Source organism: Apus apus, chromosome 1 (genome assembly GCF_020740795.1).
Source record: "Apus apus isolate bApuApu2 chromosome 1, bApuApu2.pri.cur, whole genome shotgun sequence".
NCBI lineage: Eukaryota > Metazoa > Chordata > Aves > Apodiformes > Apodidae > Apus > Apus apus.
The window spans coordinates 30557732-30577283 of record NC_067282.1 but is presented as its reverse complement, the minus strand read 5'-3'; positions in this window follow the sequence as shown (position 1 = coordinate 30577283).

Genomic DNA, 19552 nt, shown 5'->3' with positions numbered 1-19552 from the left:
TTTATTTCCCCTGAAGAACCAGGCTTGTTCACTGCAGAATTCTTTGAAAAAGCAGAATGTGTAGCTAGTTAGCATTTAGCACAGTCACACAATTTTTGTCATTCTGTTTTCACACAGTAACTGGAGGCAGAAGTTCTACTTGTGAAGGGTGCAGATAAATCCTTCTTGAACTCATTTAATTGTCTGAATCTTTTGTATCTAAGTTTCATCTCCCTTTTGGCTGTGTCAACAGTATTTCTTCCCATCTAAACCATACTCTGTGGAAGCAAATATTTGTTTGCACAAATCCAGAATTTTCATTTGGATGGTACTTGAGCAAACTTAAATGTTGGGTTTTATATGCATTACTCATTGTGCCTGAACTGCTTACAGAAAGTGAGCTCAGATTGGTCATGAGCCCCGCAGAGGTAAACACAGATTTTATGAGTAGTCACCTAGTGTTTTTTTCCATAACTTTAATAATAAAAATCACCTATACTATATTACTTCTCTGCTAGAGGACATACAAACTTATTCACAGTAATTGTAAATTTAATTCTTCCATTTCTGTGAGGCCTTTGGTTTGTTTCTTTGATTCTATCTGCATTTTAAATTAATATCTGTGACACTTTTGCAACTGCACACATACACTGACAAGTCTTGAAAGTCAAATGTCCTTGTGACAAAATTCAGGGAAAACAGGTTTAGGATTTCCAACTCAAGCACCAGAAAAAAATTGTGTTTATCAATTTTAGTAGAACAAAAGATGTGCGAAGTCCTGACAGTTCAAACACATAGTCAGAGGCTTAACTTCAGTCATGTGAATAGTCCTTTTGACTATTAACATTTGGTTACTAAACTCCTAAAAACTCAGTGTTACATGTGTCAATATTTGTAGGCTCAGAAGACAAAAAGATGAGGTATGTGCTAAGGTGTGGTCTTAGGGAGCCTTAGAATTTACGTTGACCTCTGGTTGGTAACAGTGTATCAAGAAAAAAAGTCATTCCATATGCTGCCACAGCAGGAATTCTCTAATACATTTTTAAATTATGCTAACTTTTTGTCTGATAGGAACTATGTGTCTTGGCTTAATAAAACAGCCCTGAAATAAGTGTTTTCCTGCTTTAGGATTAAGCCAGATGACCTTGTTTCCAGTTTTATCGCTCATTGAACCATTTTAACTGTTGTTAGTAGGAGACAAGAAATTTGTGTATTTTAAATAGGGCATCAAACAACAAAAAAAGCATGTTTCTATTGATTAGAAAGTGCTTTATTTCTGCTCATTCTGAATACCTTTATTAGTAGATCAGCATGGAAGCCCGGATGAGATTTCAAAACCCGTCAGGGTTACTTGCCACATCTCACTGCCGGGTGAATTCTTTGATAAAAAAGGAGGGATGGCTGAAATAATGTCAAAACATGCCTCAGACTGTGCTGCTCAAGCAGCCCGTCCTACTTGAATAAGGGGCAGTGTGTCAGTGTGCCTGTCCTGGGAGACCAAATACAATGACGCCGTGAGCGAGGGAATTGCTTCCCACAGCTAACACCCCCTGCCCGGTGTCTCCCCCGTGACTCAGTCATCTTTCTTAAACCATCTGTGGGAAGACAAAGCATGGCCAACACACATGCTAAATCTAGCTCAGAAACTTCCAGAGCTATTGCTCTCGAATTGACAGGTGTCTTCTCAGCAGCTTGTGAGGATGGTCAAAGGGGAATCCTCGGTGAGAGGACTTCTAACAACTCCCTGTTGGTGTGGTCTGCAGGAAATGGTGCTTTTTTACTTGGTGCACAGAGGAAGGAGTTAATAGGATACATATGAAATTCACAGACATGAAGATGGGAGGTGGTGTGGAAAACAGACAGGTCCAGGAAATAACATGCGGTCTTAATATTTCCAGAAAAAGTACATTTGCTTCGTTCACACACTTAGTAAACACTAAATTAGATATTATTTTGGAGTATAAAATAGGTGCAAAGTAATACTTTTAACATTTGATGACATATGTAAAGATGCTGTTGCTAGTGTACTCTAGGAGTTGTAATAATTTAAGGACACTGTACTAGGAGTATATTGGAGAATTGAAAACAGTCCAGAGAAATGCAACAAAAGTGATGTTGGAAAAAGTTTCAGTCATAATGTGTGTTTGTTTTACAAGTGTCTGCAGGTTGAGGCATTAAATCAGAATATAAAACTGACTGTTTAAAGGAGGGGGGTGATATTTCAGGCCCAGATTCAGCTTACCTGCAGTGAGGTGCCTGAATTAGAAGTGTTGCTGTGAAAATTCTCATAGAGAACAGGAACGTTCACATACAACTTCTGCACCCTCTGGACCTGCTAATTTCTCTCCATCTCCTGCTAGGAGAGCCCAGTGTAATTAGATGTCTGCTGTGTCTCTCAGTAGGGACCTAGCATAAGGTGAGAGGTCTATGGGCCAAAGGCATAAGAAAAATAGTATTTAGACTGAACATCAGAACAAACAGTTTTGAAGATACATTGGACACTGACAGCCTGTGAGAAAGTGGTAGAAAAGCAGTTACAGGGATACTCAAATTTAGCATGGATAAAATATTGAAGAACAGCCTGCAGAGAGTAATCCTGTGCTGATTGAGACAAGACTCATATAATCTGTAAGATTATTCCTACCATTAACGTATACAATACTTTTATCTGGCAAAGGACAATAATCTATAGTTTAAAGCTCTTACCTGATACCAGGGTTAAAGTGACAGGTGATTATCCAGTGCAGGAAAGAATGTGATGATATCCCTCAAAATTATGCTGGGGAATAAAATCACATCCTTTATATAGATAAATGTATATATATGTACATATACATAAAAATAGTTATATAGGTGGGTTTGTATGTGAATATACATTGTATTATGTATGTAATGTTATTTTTTTTTTTCCTAAGTGAAGCTTGGTGGTGCTTTCAGTGTCTGCTAATTGACACTTCTGCATCCTCCTGCTGTCAGATACCATTAGCTGAGGGCGCTCTGAGCAGGGTTCAGCCTGGCCTGGGCAACAGAGAGCTCCTTCCTGTGTTTCTTGTCTTCATTCTCATGAAACTGAACAGCTCACTACAATCCACATAAACACAACCTTGCAAACCAAGCACTGGCAGGTAGATGAAAACAGATTTCTTTCTGGCTTCTGCCCTGTCTGCGTGTTGGAGACCTCGCCTGCTCTTCAGTGCTCTGGTGTCCACTGCATTTGGAGGTGGTGATCCTTCATGTTGATTTAAAAAGTGTTTAAGAAGGCCAAATCTGTGTTCTGCAAATTTCTACATTGCTGATCTTCAATCAACTGTCCTAACATACCTTTAACCTGTCATTTAAATTATATGCCATGTTCCTTAGCACATTGAAATGCTGTGCTGATTCTGAGTTTTTTTCTTCATTTATCTTTTATCCTAGTTTTCACTTCTCCTTTTCTTTAACTCTTTCTCCTTTCTGATGCTTAGATTATTTTCTTTTTCTGTAAAACTTACCCTTAGCTTAGATCGGCTCTAGCACATCTATGCATAGCTGCCACCACTTCCAAAATACTGCTTTCAGACGTCCAGTTAGACCAGCTTCTTCTCTGGTAGGGTCACAGAAAGTTTATGCTGCTTCTCGGCTAATCCTCTAAGGCCTAGAAACAGGTTTTTCAAGCAGAATAAATAACTCTGCTGAGCCATTACGCTTGTTACAAAGTGTTAAATAGCTGATTTCAGTGTTTTTGTAGACAATGATGAGTGAATACTGCATTTTGTTTCTTTTTTTAGCCTGCCTTCCTAAGGAAACAAAGCTTACACAACTGTTCTGCCTGGCTGTCCGTCTGCTTGTCTGTCATCCTCTCTTTAATAACTTTGAACCTGTTGGTTGATTTCAGGCTGGGATAGAGATTGCAGAGATATGCTGGCCCTGAAGTTCATGCATTTCTACAGCTTGGGAGAGGACAAAGTCCTAATGCACCACTCTCATGGGACAGCAGGCATCTCGTAGCTGTTTGGGCCGGCAGCGGTCAAAGGCACCGCAGTCCAGCCTGCGGGCTCTCGTCAGCCACCCTAAGGGCCTCCCCGGGGCAAAGAGCTCAAAAAGGGGGCATGTTCTGGTGGTGAAGTGGAAGGAAGGAAGGAAGGAAGCCTGCTCTGTATGGGGGACAAAAGTCTGTAGGCAACTGAGTTTCATTATTGCTGTTGTTCATGGAACGTGTATTTATGACAAAGAAGAAAGCATGCAGAAAGAGTTTCCTTCACAGGAATCTTTCTCTTCTTGGAAAGTGTGTATGCACATCATAGACTCATGGAGCATTTGCATTCATTTTTCTGTTGGGTGGTTCAGTCTTGGATTCGGGTCACTAGGTTCCACTGAGATACAAATAGGAACATGAATAATGTTGCAGCAGGAAGGTTAGACTTCGTTTTTTGGTACCCAAGAGACCGAGCCTATCACTTAGAATTTTCTGAGCCCTCCTGAGCATTCAAGTTTCCAGCTCCTGAGAGTCTTAATCTTCTTCTCAGCATTGCTGTAATTTTCAGCTGTTTATTCTTGCAGGAGACTGGTCTCCAGATATCCAGTATCCAGATACTCAGTATTTATCCTCTGTCTCTCTTTGTGCTGTGGAAGATGAGACTTTGCAGCTGCTGGTTAGCAGACTTCATGCTTTAAGACTGTAACATCTTCGTTCCTTAGCTCTGGAGGTCATGGTCTGAATTCTCAGTCGTGACAACTAATATCAAATAAAGTCAATAATCTGATTCACATGTTAAGCAATAAAGGTGCATATAATTACAGTGTCTCAAAAAAAGCAATCATTGTGGCAGTTAATACAAACAAATTATAGAACAAAATATGAACAGCTAAATGAATGCTAAAAAAACAACTCATGCATCTGGCATCCAGGGCTGAGAGTTGCTATATCATATCTGAAATGGATTGCTGGTGTGAGTGAATTCTAAATAAGGTGCCATCAGCTAAACAAGTTATTCTGTCAGCAACAGATTTAATGAGGCCCATTTCCTGGGTGTTTGCACTTCGTATTTCGATTCTCCATTGTCTGATGTAGTAGCGACCTTCATCCAGGTTTTTCTTATGGATGAGGCACTCCTAACACCTTTCCCATGGAGTTTCTCCCCCAGTGGCTGTACAAAAACAAATAGTCCCAGGGGACACTTCTGGCCAGTTGAATTGAATCCTGTGTGATATCAAATTGTCTGAATGGTACTTGGCACCGTGCTGGCCTGTGCCTATAGCAGCCTCCCAGAGGGCTCCTAGACACAGTTTGGGAGCAATCTTTGGCCAAGGCCATTTTCATTCTGAAGTATGCATTTGGCCACCCTGTTTCGGAGAGCAAGAGCATTTAGTAGTACATGGCATTGGCTGTTCTCCACCTGCTGCCCTTAATGACAGAAAATGGTCCTGGAAAATGTAATGTAGGAGTTTGGACTATGGTATCTAATAGGAGTTACACCTTTTCCTCAGGACTTCTGATATCCATTAACCAACTGCCCATTTATACAGACCCATAGGCAATAGGCGTGTTAGAAATCTCTGCTCTGCTGTCAGATTTGGCTGGAAGTGGCCAAGAGCTTCAAAAGTGTTAGTAGGTGATGGACAGTGATTGGAAGACAAATTCCTAGACATGCAAATGTACACATGCATTTGTGCATGTACATATACAGCATGAAGGCTGCAATCACAAACCTTTCCTAAGGAAATCTGGCTAGAAAAGTGGTGGACAAATGCAAACTGGTTATATCTGGCAGAGTGTGCTCTATTTGATGGGGTTTAAGTAAAGTGAGCTGTAATTTCTCAGGGAACCTGGCCCTTTGGAGCTCTACATTTGTTCAGACCCCTTGAATTACTTCAGTTGAACTGAATTTTAAGCAGAAAAAAGGCCACTGAGAACTAACACATTATTTTTTAACACATTTGACTACATTACTTAGCAAGCAATCTGCAACTGGGTGTGCACAGATGTACATGAGCTACCATTAAACCAGCTTGGGGACTCTCAAGCAGTGCAGTAATCTGTAGAAGCAAGTTGAGTGATGGGGTAAATTCTTGGTTGGTGACCTTGTCCTGAGCTAATGCATATGTTAACATAAGCAAGGTGGCTCACACAAGGTTATGTCACAGATATCACAATATGTCTGAACGGCCTGCACCCCAACAGTACCAGCACTCTGCACAGCCTAGAGCTTGTGCTGTTTTTGCTGTCCGTTTCCAGCCTGAAGTACCCTTCTGTCCTTTGAAGTTGCAAAGAAAACCATGAAAATATGACCCCCTCTAAAAATCTTCCTGAGTCTGCAGGCAACTGAACCAAAGGTTGCAAATGGCAAGAAAACAGCTTGTACTTTCTGTAGCATGAAATCTTCAAGAGGAAGATTTAAGAGGTCAACAACATTAGCTGGTTCACATCTGGGTTTTTCAGTAGATATGGTTTATGTTCACAGCCTGAACCTGCTTCTCATGCTTCCCTTGATATACTGTCTCTCCACTCATCCTGCTCCCTCAGTGCCCGAATGTGGAATAGTTGATACACTACCAGCTGGAGGTGGTTTATTATCCTGTACAAGGAGAATGTAACTTTGTAAACTTTGCTTTTCACCCACATTCTGAGCAATTTCCAAACAATCTCTGCTAAGGAGGAAAAAATTCCTCACGAATTTCCACTAGGACTCATGAAAATCCAGGTTCTTCATAATTTGGATGGTGATTATGAATTTTTTTCTTGCTCTCAGGAAAAAAGATCAAAGTGTCAGCCTTAAAGAAAGGATGGTGCAGCTAGCAAGGCTGCAAGATGTTACAGGGTGTCAAGATGGTATTGTTCATGGCTGTCAAAATTAAAGACAATTTATGCATCTTAAGGGAAAGCTAAAATCAAGGCCTTGCAACTAGAGAAGAACCTAAACATTATAGTAGCCAAGCTGCTAGAAATATCTCATTGACTGAATGTTAATGCATCTGTGGGATTTTTAGGAGTGCTCATTGAGGGCAGCAGAAAATGGAATGGAGTTTAATCTGGAAGGAGACAAGGAAATTATGTCTTTCTCTGTTAGAATCAAAGCCAAGGAGAATTTGGATGCTTTCCATCACTTAGGACTGACTCAGCCTCTTTTTTGAATCTAGTATAGTGTCTATTGCAGAGATGCCAACAAGGCTATCCATCAAAATGCTAGGAGGAAAAAGCACAGGTGCTCTCCTGCCCCTGTTATTTATAGGAAAGGCTTGCAATTGCATGTGATACAAATGCCCTAGCTGGGTTTTTACATTCCAGAGCCCTAAATCCAGCTCTTTGGCTGAAAACATAGCTCAAAAACTCTAATTGGCTATCAACTGTAGCTGTCTAGCAAAGCTGAAAGCCCAAGAATTAAATTCAGCCACAGGAAACTGGGAAAGAAAAAATACATTTGCTAATCTTTGTAGAAAACATGCAGGTTTGATAAAAAAGGTACTAGGGCACCATAGAATTTGCATGGTATGTTAATATAATAATATTTTAGCAAAGTCTGTACATCCAGTCATATGCATATTTAGGATGCAGAAAATGCTGTGGCTCCTAGACACAGACCAGGATTTGGATTGGCACATCTTTCACTAATCTTGCCAGAAATTTTCTATTTTGTCTCCTGCTGTTTGAGGACATCACAGATAAACTAATTTTTTTCTGAGATTAGGAATGTTGCTGAGGGCTCCTGAAAGTTCTCATGATTTGTTAATTCTTGAGGCTAAAAATTATTCTAAATATGAGAAACGTCTGGGATTAAATCAGAACTGTCTGTAGCCTACTGAAGGAATCATGTAAAGCTTTGCATAATGATATGAACATGTTGCTTCTCTTCTCAACATGACTGCTATTGTCTCAGTTGCCTTAATAATTGCTTCAGTGTATTTTTAACTACTTATTTAAATAAGTCCAAGCGGATTGCAAAGCCAGCAACAAATAAAGCAATTTCAGGTTTTGACCTCTCTCAGGAAACTGAGCAGTTCTGCTAAAACTGATGGGCGAGCACATTGACCTGTTTTGGCAGAGATCTCTACAAAAGTCTTGCAGGACTTAGTCTCTCTGCTCTGCTGTTATTTCTTTCTAGAGTCTTTAAGCCAGTGATTTGTTAGAAAGCCACATAGTCATTTGTTAAATTGCTGGTGGACAAAAAAGTGCATATTTAGCAAAAAAAACCTCAACCAAAACCAGTCCTTATTCTCTGCAGTGAGAAGAATTCTGCATGTTCAAAGACAGCAGGCTCTGTGCAGACTACCTGCTCACCTGAGAAGTTAGTAGACAAGACAGAAAGGATGTGGGCAACAAACCCTAGGATATTTGATTTTGAAGGAATATCAGACACCACAGAGCCTTTGCTTCAGCTGATCTAAAGAAATCACATCCCAGCAGTATTCTCTTCTGTCTTGTGCAAAACCCTGTCTTTCCGAAAAGCACGTGATTACTTTCAGGAAGTTAATAAAGTGACTATAACTATACCCAAATTTTGGTGGCAACACGCCACAGAGAGCATTTAATCCTGTGCCTCCTGTTTCCAGTGTGCTCAGTAGCTAGAAATGTTACTGCAGGGAGGCAATGAAGATTGGCTTCCCACTGATGAAAGGCTTTTTGTACAGAGCAGAAGTGCCCCTGCCAGTGAGGTGCCCAGCAGCACTGTCCTAGCACTGTGTCTATAAATAAAGTGCTGTGACCATTTTACTCCTTTTGTTCAGCAGCATGGTAGAAAGTGAAAGCCCCACAAGTAATGTTATTACTTTTTTAACCTAGTTTCCAAAATATCTAAAACTTCCACAAATGCATATTTTTCACATTTATATCTCCAAACCCCAGCAATTAAACATATTTCTGAACAATATGCAAATTTCAGCATATGTGACAGAAAGACAGAGGTCCCAAATACCTTGAGGCAGTACAAGCTTAGTGCAAGTAGAGGAGAAAGCTTATAGTGCAACTTTCACTTCTGATATGACATGGGGATGGAGAGAAGAGTGTCAGAGAAAGAGGGAAGATAAGGATATTTTGTAAAACCCCAGCAGTCACAGCTCTCCCAAATTTCACAGCCAGACAGCCGTGGGGAACCAAGTTCTAGTCCTGCTGCAAACCAGCATGCAACTCTGGGCTGCAGGAGCTGTGTAGGGTGGTTGTACAGCCATTACTAATACAATAGCATATGTGATGATGACTTTATAATACTGATGTAAGGTAGGTGGGGAGGTGACACGCCAAGCCCCACACCTACCAGAATGTCATAACGTCTCTATGGAAAGCCAATGCTACTCTCCCACAAATCCAGAGGCTATCAAAAAGCTCTGTGTGTAATTCTTTGTGTGATAAGCAATGTGTACATTGCAGTGACGCTATCAGAAGTTCCCCGTGCAAGTCATGCCACCTGGGAAGGGCAGTCTCATTCTGAAGCAGGAAGGTAATCCTGGCACTGGCAGTACATCCCACAGCCAGACCGTTTTTAAAGCACACATACAGGCTTGCAAAACCAGTGCCAGCTTCCTTAGTAGCTTAGAAGAAGAAAGGTCCACTCTAAGGGTCATTGGCACGCAGGGAAACCCTGGTACTGTTGGGTGCAATGGCAATCTGGAAAGGTCGGGACACCAAACAGAGCAGCACCTCAGAAACCAGCTGCTCACCTGTCCTGTGTTAGACTCCTGTGGTTAACATCATGCTTCAAAAAAAGTTTAAGTGTGGCACTTCCCCCCACCACCACCACCCCTCTGGTGGAGCTGGGCCAAAGAAAGAGGCACTTGCAAGCGGAGCCTGTGGGTACCTTCAAACCCTGGGCAGTTTGGCAATCCCAAGGCACATCTCTTATCAGAAAGGTCAGTTTAAGAGCTGGTTTTGCTTTACACTGGGAGAGGTGCTCAGAAGTCTTTTGAAGCCTACTTTATCTAGTGTGTCTTTGGTGAGGGGAAAGCAGTAAAATTATATCCCACAGCTCTGAGAAATATATATAATAACACCATATGCTCACAGTATTTATGACGAGTTACTTGAAATAAGCAGACCAAGAAAGGCATGATTTGGAAAAAAAATACTAACAGTGGTTTCTTGAAGTGCTGAAATAGCACAAGATAAGCATCTCAAATGTCAGCCTAGCTCCACTGAAATCAGTAGGAGTTTTGTTTGGGATTTAAAAAAGAAAAAAAAAGGGGGGGGGGGGGGAACGGGGACGGTAATGACACCATAAAGTAGTTTTTGGCTTTCACTAGATAGTGACTACAAAGTGAAAATATAACCACGTACAGTGGAGAGGTATTTGCCGACTGGGCTTGGGTTGGGATTAGAGTGAAATAAAATTTGCTCTGTTCTTTCCTTTCAATCCTCTAATTAATTTCTGCTTAGTTCCACACTGCCTTCTTTTGCTGCAAAGAGCAGACATTGAATTGGGATCGTATGTGTTGACAGTCCTGGCTTGAGCCTTCCCGTGGGTTGGCTAAGATTTAACAATACATTTTTTCCCATGGTATTTTCTGTCACATGTTTTTTTAAGCAAACACTATTCTGTCAGCTATAGAGGGCACGAAGGGAAGATGGACTGTAGAACAGCAAACAAAAGGCAATTTCAGATTTAGGGTTTGCAAAATTGTCTAATTATATTGGCAATACTCCTTTTCTATAATCTCTTTATGAAATGTATGTTCTATTTACTGTGCTATTCAAAGGAATAAAGGCAATTAAGGAACATTTCATTAAAAAGGATGACTCAATTTACCTTTGGCCACAGAAGCGTAAACTCTCCTGACATTTTATGGAGTCACTGCCAACAGATCTGGACTTTGGCTTCAATCTAGAGGAAACCGACACCTGAAATGAGCCCAGCTGTGCATCTACTCGCTGCCACACTAGCTGTGAGAACTCTGAGGAAACATACAGAGCCATATGATGTCACACAGCAAATATTTGGTGCCATCAGATATAACCGTGGTACCTCATGGTCAGAACTAACCTAATAGGGTAGCTCATTTTTCCAAGAGAATGGCCTTATGGTGCAAATGCTGTTGACACCATTGGTATGAGCTTGTTCCCTCTGAAATCAATGATAAAATTCCTATTGTCTTGAACAGGAGCAGTATGGGGCCAGGAAGCCATGGAGCTAAAACACCATGCACAGCTTTGAAAGTTAAGGAAGCGTTAAGGTCAGAATAATAACTTTCATTAAGTATGACAAAAATCAATGCCATTTGCACTCTCCAGCTATTCAGCTTGTTGTGCATGCAGATTATCTGCATCTGGTTATCACACTTAGTAATCCCAGCCTGGCACTGGCTGAAAAAGTGCTTTACAAAACATACAGCCCAGGGCAGGAGACTCCATAAAGTCAATGTTTTTATTGCTTTTCTTATTGATGTAACAACCCCCTTGTCATGTCGATTTTCCTTTCTTTCTTCTTTTTTTTTTCTCTTTTTTTTTCTTTCTTTTTTTTTGACAGGGAAAAAAATAGATGATATAAGGTGATAAATTAATGCAGTGATTGCTGGTTGCCCATGGAGAAGCATAAACTTGACCCAGCGCTTGGAATACAGCCAAGAAAACTGCTGAGAAGACGAATCCTCGGTATCACGTGCTGCAGGTCACCGTGGGACCCATTGCAGAGCCTGTCTGTGGGCTCCAGCTCCATCTCTGCAGGCACCAGTGTCTCCCTGCGTAGGAACTGGCATGTGAGATACCAGGAATCAGTACTGACAGCTCTTCAGATGGGAAACAGGTACTCGCCATTAAAAACTGGAGTCATAGTGGATGTTACAAAATTTGAAAAAAGAAATGTGGCAGAGGATGGAGGAAGCATCCTGAAAGCAGCACTGAGATTCCTGCCACTCCTTAGACCTACCTGAAATTAAAAAGTGAGAATAGAGACAGAGCTGAATCAAGTCCTATTCCAAAAGGCCTCTCTGTCGAGGTGGTAGGGGTGCATCTCTTGCAGCTGGTCTGCAGCTTTGCAAGCTGCTCTGATCACTGATGCCATTGACCTTTAGTTTGGGATGCTGTGCAGGGAGAAGAGGCAATTTTGCTTGCTGTAGCTTGCAGTAACACTCTGAGTATCCTCCTAGGAATTCCTGTATTGCAATCTATTACTTCTAAAAGAAACACTGGGCTTACTCTCAGGCATTTGCCTATGAGCTTACAAGCTGAAGGTGACTTGCAGGTTGAAAAGGGCTTGCAGGTTGAAAAGGGCTTGCAGGTCTCTTCTGCCAGCCTGTTTCTTAAAAGGAAAGTGGCACAGTGCTTGCTGTAGACTAACTGCTGGACTGATGTAGCTGCCACTGGATGGGAGAGGACATAGTGGCTGGGATGGAGCTGGCCTTCCTAGCAGCAGCAGTTGTCCCTGCAACTCTCACTTCTGCTTGCATGGCAACAACCACAATCCCATCTCATTTTTCTCCTCTCCACCAGCAGCACCCTAGGCCTGACCCCTGGGACTGGTGAGGAGCAGGTGAGGGCTTGCTAGTGATGAGGGCATAGAAGGGCAAGCAGCTCCAGGTGCAGATCAGAGGGGAAGAGCATGCGTTGCAGAGTGGTGATGAACAACCCCAAATCCAAGGTCCAGCTGTGTTGGCTTCTGAAGTTGGACTCCTTCCTGGACAGAAGGTCAGTGATGTACAGTGTTGTTCAAATTACAGAGGCAGGAAATCTAGTTGAACACAAGTGATGAGGAAAGATTGGTGGGAAGAGGTCAGAAGGAGGATCAAGCTTCTAAAACATATTGGGCAAAGTCTGACTGGCAGCTTCCCTGCTTGGCTTGCTGCAAGGCAGAATGTGCAGTATGTGCAACTGAACTCTCCTTCCAGAGGTCACCTACTGAAATAGTCTTTTGAAAGGTTTTATGCAAGGTGAATAGCCATATTTTATCTCTCTAATAATACTAGTTTTTGTAACCAACTGGCATAAAACCCATAGCATAAAATACTGTAGCATGCTACTCAGGATTCATCATAGCAATGAGCTCACGAGAGCTGGTTATACTTTTATGTGCTGGGAGCCTGCTTGCTGTGCAAACTATCAAGTTACAGTGAATATAATGAAATGCTATAACATAGAAGCCTGGATGGATGGGGCATTTCCAAGCAGACATCCTATCAGCAGCAGGATTCAGGCTCCTAACGGGCATTATGACACGGGGCATTTTTGCTCTCCTAAGCTCTTAGATAAAGTAGTTTGTTATTGCTTCTTCCCCAGGCACAGCAGAAAGTTCTTGCAGTGTGTGTTTCTCAGCAGAATTAGGTCTCTATTTGGCCAAATTTGGTCACAGAATTGGTCACGCTCTTGGCTGCAGTAAGTGCTTCATAAGTGGGTGATCATTACCAGCAAACATTAAATAACAGAGGAGTTATCACTCAAGCACTGTAGTCAAAAAAGATAACTGAACAAGCATGGCTATAACATTGACATAAATATAAAAACCTATCTGTTGCAAGTTTCTCTTTCCATCTAGTGTCATAAAATATGACATGGAGCATAAAATTGGTTTTATATACCAGAAGAATAATAGCTTAAATAGTAGTATTAATTATTAAAAAAATAATAATACGGTTTTCATTCTTTATTTTTAAAACCCCAAACTATCTGTTATTTGTGGTCCCACTGGCATTAGGTACTGTCTGACCATGCAGCACAGCTTGCCTCTGACAGCTTGGTTGTAAGAAGACTTTCTTAGGAGGTGGAAAATTTCTCAGCATCTCAATCTTGAGTTCAAACCCACAGTGTCCACATCCCGTGAGACAACCATAGCTCCGCAGGTGGTGCAGTCTCTGTTCTTGCTGCAACACAGGTTCACGGAAGCAAAATGGTGGGACAGGTTGAGGATGACTTTGAAAGCTCAGGGTTTAAGAACAGTGAATCTTAGAACTCGTTTTGTGTTTTACCCAACATTAAATGTAGATGTTGCCCTAGAATCAAGGACCTGAACCTCAGGCTCTCCTTTCTTGTGCAAGTTGTTTGCTAACCAGTGTTATTGAGAACCTATCCCATGGGTTATGCCATTTCATATGTGGTCAGCAGAAACAGACTATATTCTTAAGGTCACTAATTACAGCAGAGCCCAAGTGTCCAATTTTTTTTTTTTGGGGGGGGTATGTTAATTTAAGGTAGAAGTAGTATTTATTTCATTAGATCTCTCCTAATTCTGGCTCCCAAGAAGTGAACATTCAATTCTGAATTTGAGGGAATCAACATCTTTATATCCTCATAGCAGACCAAACTTTTATCCATGATGTTGACCAGAGTATTTTCCAATTGTATTAGGATAAACTCAGAACTATTCTGTTAACATGCAGTGTTTTGTAGTAGAAGCTGAGTAACACAGTTTTAACCAATACCTATTTCCATCCCAGCATTCTATACTTGTGAACCATTGTTATAGGAACACTGTTCTGCAGGAGGCTGAATATCCTCCCTTCCACCTCAAGGTCCAGCCTGCTGCTCGCTGCAGTCTCTGGGAAGTTTTCCATGGCTTCAGGATGCATTGGAGCTGGCTCACAGTCTGTTCCTTTAAAGCAGCAAACTGGTTTAGCTAGCACAACCAGCGCTCTGCAGACAACTCAGCAATTATGGGATCATATAACTACAGTAAGAGGCTGAGCTGCAAATTACTATAATTATGAATATTTCTGTTGCAAGGCAAATTTACAGCCAGATATGTCACATCAAAATTATTTTATTTTGTGGGTAATTCTAATTTTGCAATACATTTCTAGAACTTCATTTTCCTGTTAAACAGCATTTTAATTTGAAGAGTCTATTACAGTGGTTATGGTGGATTATTGTTAGAATTCAGAGGCAGATTATGAAATGCAAACATTCTCCATCACAGGCTAAATCCTGATCCCAGACAGAATAGCACAGTTGGGAATGGAGATTAAAATCGTTATAAGGGTATTGGACAGTGTCTCAGGAAAGGCTCAGTTGTGTCCAGTTCTTCTCGTGTACCCAGAAAAGGACTCCTCTGCAATAAAAGGGGAGAGGCAAGCAATTCCAGAGCTCAGCCTTCGGGGGTGTTCATCTCTGAAAACACAAGGACCATGGGGTGAGACTGCTCCTGACACATGCACCTGGCTTGAATGCCAAAAGCAAGGCAGTGGTTCTTTCATATGACTTTCAGTAACTTTACCTCCCAGAGTCCTTTTTTTTTTTTTTTGTTCTTCACCTGTTAGGGAGCAGTAGAGAAGTGTCTTGGAAGGATATATTCACTGCTGGCATTTAGGTTCCCAGAAACTTTGGTAAAATGGTCTTGCTCATTAATAAGATGGCAATTTCCTACTCATTTGTTTATCTCAAGCAAACGCCAGGTAATCTACATCTCTGTTAACACCACCTCTGACCTTAGCTCCAGGATTCTGAAAGCAGTATAGACTGCAAAGTAGCCATTTCCACAGGTCTTGCAGAGCACATCCAGGTTCCAGCTACGGTACCATTTCTTAAGAAGAGCGCCCTGCTTCCAAAACATCAGCCTCTTCAAACTCTTCCCAAACCTTCAGGCACTACCCAAGTGTTTCTGGAGGTGATGGGAAGCACAGCCCATCTTCAGGGGGACAGCTTGAATGAGTGCTTGGCCTTTCCCTGCCCCATCCCTGATTGACATAGGGCAAGTGCAGCAGCTTTGCCCGGCTCCCCGCCCAGCACAGGCCAGTGGAAAGAGTTGTGACAGGGGCACGAAAAGCAGGAATGACCTTGTCACCTTTGTCTTTGTATCTAGTTACATTAGGCTCCCTCTCAGGAGGAAGCCAAAAAACAACTCCCTCCCCTGCCAGCTTGTTCATAAGCAGTTAATGGATCAGGCTTGACCTTTGTTTCCCCCCTGCAGCCACCTCCTCTGTTGATTGCAGGGGGCTTGAGGCATGCATGGCATTCAGGGCCAGGCTTTGGGGCATGCTCCTGGCCAGCCCCAGGTGCAGCAGGTGACCTGGGCTGTTTTTTTTTCTGGAACAGCTGCAGGCTGGGGCCATAACTGGGAGTTGACTGCAGCAGCACACTGCGTTCAGAAGGCTTGCACTGCTGAGATGTGAGCAGGAGGTGCCACAGGCTTTCAGCACCCTGACCTGCTGCTGGAGGGTGCTTTTGCCCTGTATCCCTAAATGTTTTGGTCTCAGCAGCCATTCCTGTGGTACTCATGAGCTCCCAGGTCTAACAGCCTGACCCTGAGAAATTTAAACTTTGTTTTGTCTCCTTTTCCTGATGCAGAGGTAGTCGATAAAGAAAGGAGCTGTGGATTTGGACTCTCTTTTCCTGCTGTCTCAGCTGTCCAGCAGAATTTCTCATCTGAATTTTAGGTATGTGCAGGTAGATCCAGAGCATGGGAGAGATGCAGCCATTTTGTAGACCAGCCTCACTCACAGCCTTAGTGTTTCACAGCTGTTCCCCGCAGTTCCTGTTGTCGTACTCACAGATTATTTTCACATACCTCACCTAGGCTCTGAGTGGAGCAGCAAGGCACTGGCTCTGACCTGTCTGGAATGGGCTTTTCTCTTGGTGAAGCGTTTGTCCCCAGGCCAACACAAATGAAGCCTCTGTGATACAGGCTTCCCTGTACAACAGCTGTACTGCCATCCAAAGACATGGCCTTACCTACGGATCAGTTGGTGCCACTGAATCCACCCTGTTTCTGAGGTGCCATTTGCAGGATCCTACCCCTTAAAAGCCTGAGCCTTTATTTTAGAAAAAGAATTTCAGTCTTTTCGCTTCTAAGCGCTATAACATCCAAGAAGTTTCACAGTGGAAAATTGCCTATGCTGGGTCACTCTTGCCTGCATACTTTGCAGAGAGCTGCTTTGTTCCAGTGGGAAAATCCAGACACCCTCTGTAACCTGCAGCCTGTAACCAGGCTGCCAGGAATTGAGGGCTGTAACAAGTGCAGTGGGGACTGGAAAGAAATTACTTCAGACACTGAAAGGACTTAATGATGAGCAGAGAGTAAAATGGTCTAACAAAATATTGATGTCATTAACTACTGCATTATGTCGTAGCCAAATCACTTAGCATCAGTATTGCATGTGATCTGGCCCTGCAAACATCCCTTCCAATGAGGCTAATTCCCATCAGCTTGATGGCTGAGACCTGATAGTCCCCTTCAAGAGGTATCAGTTATTTATTCTGCACACTCCAAAAGTCAGGGGGTCCTTTTGATATGCAAGATGACAATTAAATTAGCTGCTGAAGGATTACTACTGCTCTTCAAGCTCCAGCCTCAGCAAGAGACATTCCCACCTCATTGCTTCTTATCTCTGTCATTTCCTCATGCAGCAAAGCTGATTTAAGTGATTTCTGCCCTGGCTGCTCCTTCCCACCTCCACACTGCAATTCACTGTCCCACTCTTGTGCTGGTGCAATCATTTTGTGAGGACAAGCAGTAAATCAGGTCACTGAAATGTTAGTGCTCTACCATGGAACGCTGTCAATGATTTAATCCAGGAGCTGACCAAGAAGCTGATCACCCCAGTAGTTCATTCTGATATTCCACTGCACAGGCAACTTCTCAGAAGTGTCCTTCCACTGTCAAGCAGATCCACTCCAACCACCAGGCAGGGCACTGCACCTGCATAACTGTTGTCCTTCTTTCTCATATATGTAAAACTAGATTAAATTCACTAGCAATTAAACTCATAATTAATGTAAATAGCCAATTTAAAATACACCCAAGAGGCAATATTTAAATATGCACTTACTGGTCATTTATATTCTATTACATTACATTAGGCTGGGAGATCCATCTGTTATTAAGCTTGCCCAAGACTTCTCATTAAATAAAATTATAACAGTTGTTGTAATGCAGAATTTGTTCGTGCTGGTTATCTGCCTCAAGGAAAATAGCCAAATATTTTAGTTAGTTACCTGTAAGAGTAAAGATAGAAAAAATATACATGATCTCTTGTGAAATTAACGTTCCCTCTATTTCCTTTGAAAATGACAGTTGAAAATCTATGCAGGAAAACCTATGAGGTATAGATATCATGGTAGTTATTTTAAGTGTATACAATTATTAATCTAAGGATGTGACTACAACAGCATTTTTGTTTGCACTGGGAGTGTTTCTGAAGTCTATCACCCAAGAATTCCCACTTCCCATACTATGGTTTACATCTGAGTGGTTTTGGAGGCCCTAGCTGTATCCTTTGCTGATGAATCTAAACCAAAAGTTGTGTCCTAGGGCCACAGCTGGTGTGCTAACTGGATGAGAGTAGAGTGAGGCCAATGTGTGTAGTGGAAACACCAGGTTTTCAACACCACTTCTCCCTCTCTCAACCTGCTCCTATTGCACTGCACTACTTGCTGAAGTGTGCACGGCCTAAATCAGTGCTGCTCACCTGCCATCACGGAGATGTCTGCATACACCCTAGCTAACTAACTTAGAGAACTCACTTCTTTGTAGTTCAGGTTAGAGCAGATGACTCTACCCCAGGCATGCATCTATCTAAAATTCTATCTATCTACCTGCCAGTTAGGACCATGCTTATGGAGGCAGCTTAACTTGCTTTCAGACTCCAAAAACTGCTCTCACAAAACATGTATCTGCAAGTAAGAATCTCTGCTCTGAAAAGTGGAGTTGCAGCTCCCGAGTCTTGTCCCTCTTGCATCCCAGGTATACCCAGAAGCCTATGTCCCAGCACAGCACAGTGTGCTGCGTAGGCACGAGAAGTAGCTAGTACTCAGGACTTAAGCAGAAGCACTTGCTAATGATGCTGTGTGCACTGGAAAGTAATTTCTGGAACCCAAACTATGTAAATAAAATCTTCTACTGACCTCATTCTCCCCTCTCGATTCCCATCCTCATAAATAACTCTTACTTCCACCTTCAGAATTTTTCCAGAGCTCTGCTGAGGCTTTTGGTCTGCCTATTTTTAGCTTTGCATTTATTGACAGTGGTTTCCTCCTTCTCTGCCTGTTCAGGCTGCAGCCTAGAAAATACAAAGGTTATTTGATTCCCAAACTGGCTTTCCATGGACAGACCTGTAAAGTTTCTGAAGACAAAAAGAGAGGTCATCATTCCTTTCTATCATGACTGGCATATACATCCTCTGAAAGTCACCAGGGAGGCCACACACTGCCTGCCTTCAAAAACTTCCCAAGACCCGGACATATGCTCTCTGATACCCAAGTGCAATCAATCATCTCTGGGGAAGCCAGTAATGAAGGCTGTCATGCACATAACAAGAAGTAGGAGGCCAAGCTGCATTTCAGATAACTCCAGTCAAAAATACTATCACTAAATGCACAGGAAAACTGCTAGATTTTAATAATACAGATTTCCCCCCCCCCCATTTCTCATCAGATGGCATTGAATCACTACCCTCAGGTACTCTGTACGTGAACCAAATATAAAATTGTTAATTGGGCAAATTTCTTGTCATGTGATTGGATGTAGTGCTTGGTAGGCTAGGTGGGTTCATGCCAATTTAGTGTGTTTGAGAAGTGCCAACAAACTCTTGAAGCTACGTGGTATGCTCATACGGTTTCTAGAGCTTAAGGGAAGACCTAGAGGTAGACAGATCCTGTAAAATGGAGGCTTTTCTGGTGTCCAGTTTTATTCCCATTAACTAAAAAGAGGTAAAAACCCCTAAACCACTGGTAGCTTTTGTTGTTTGG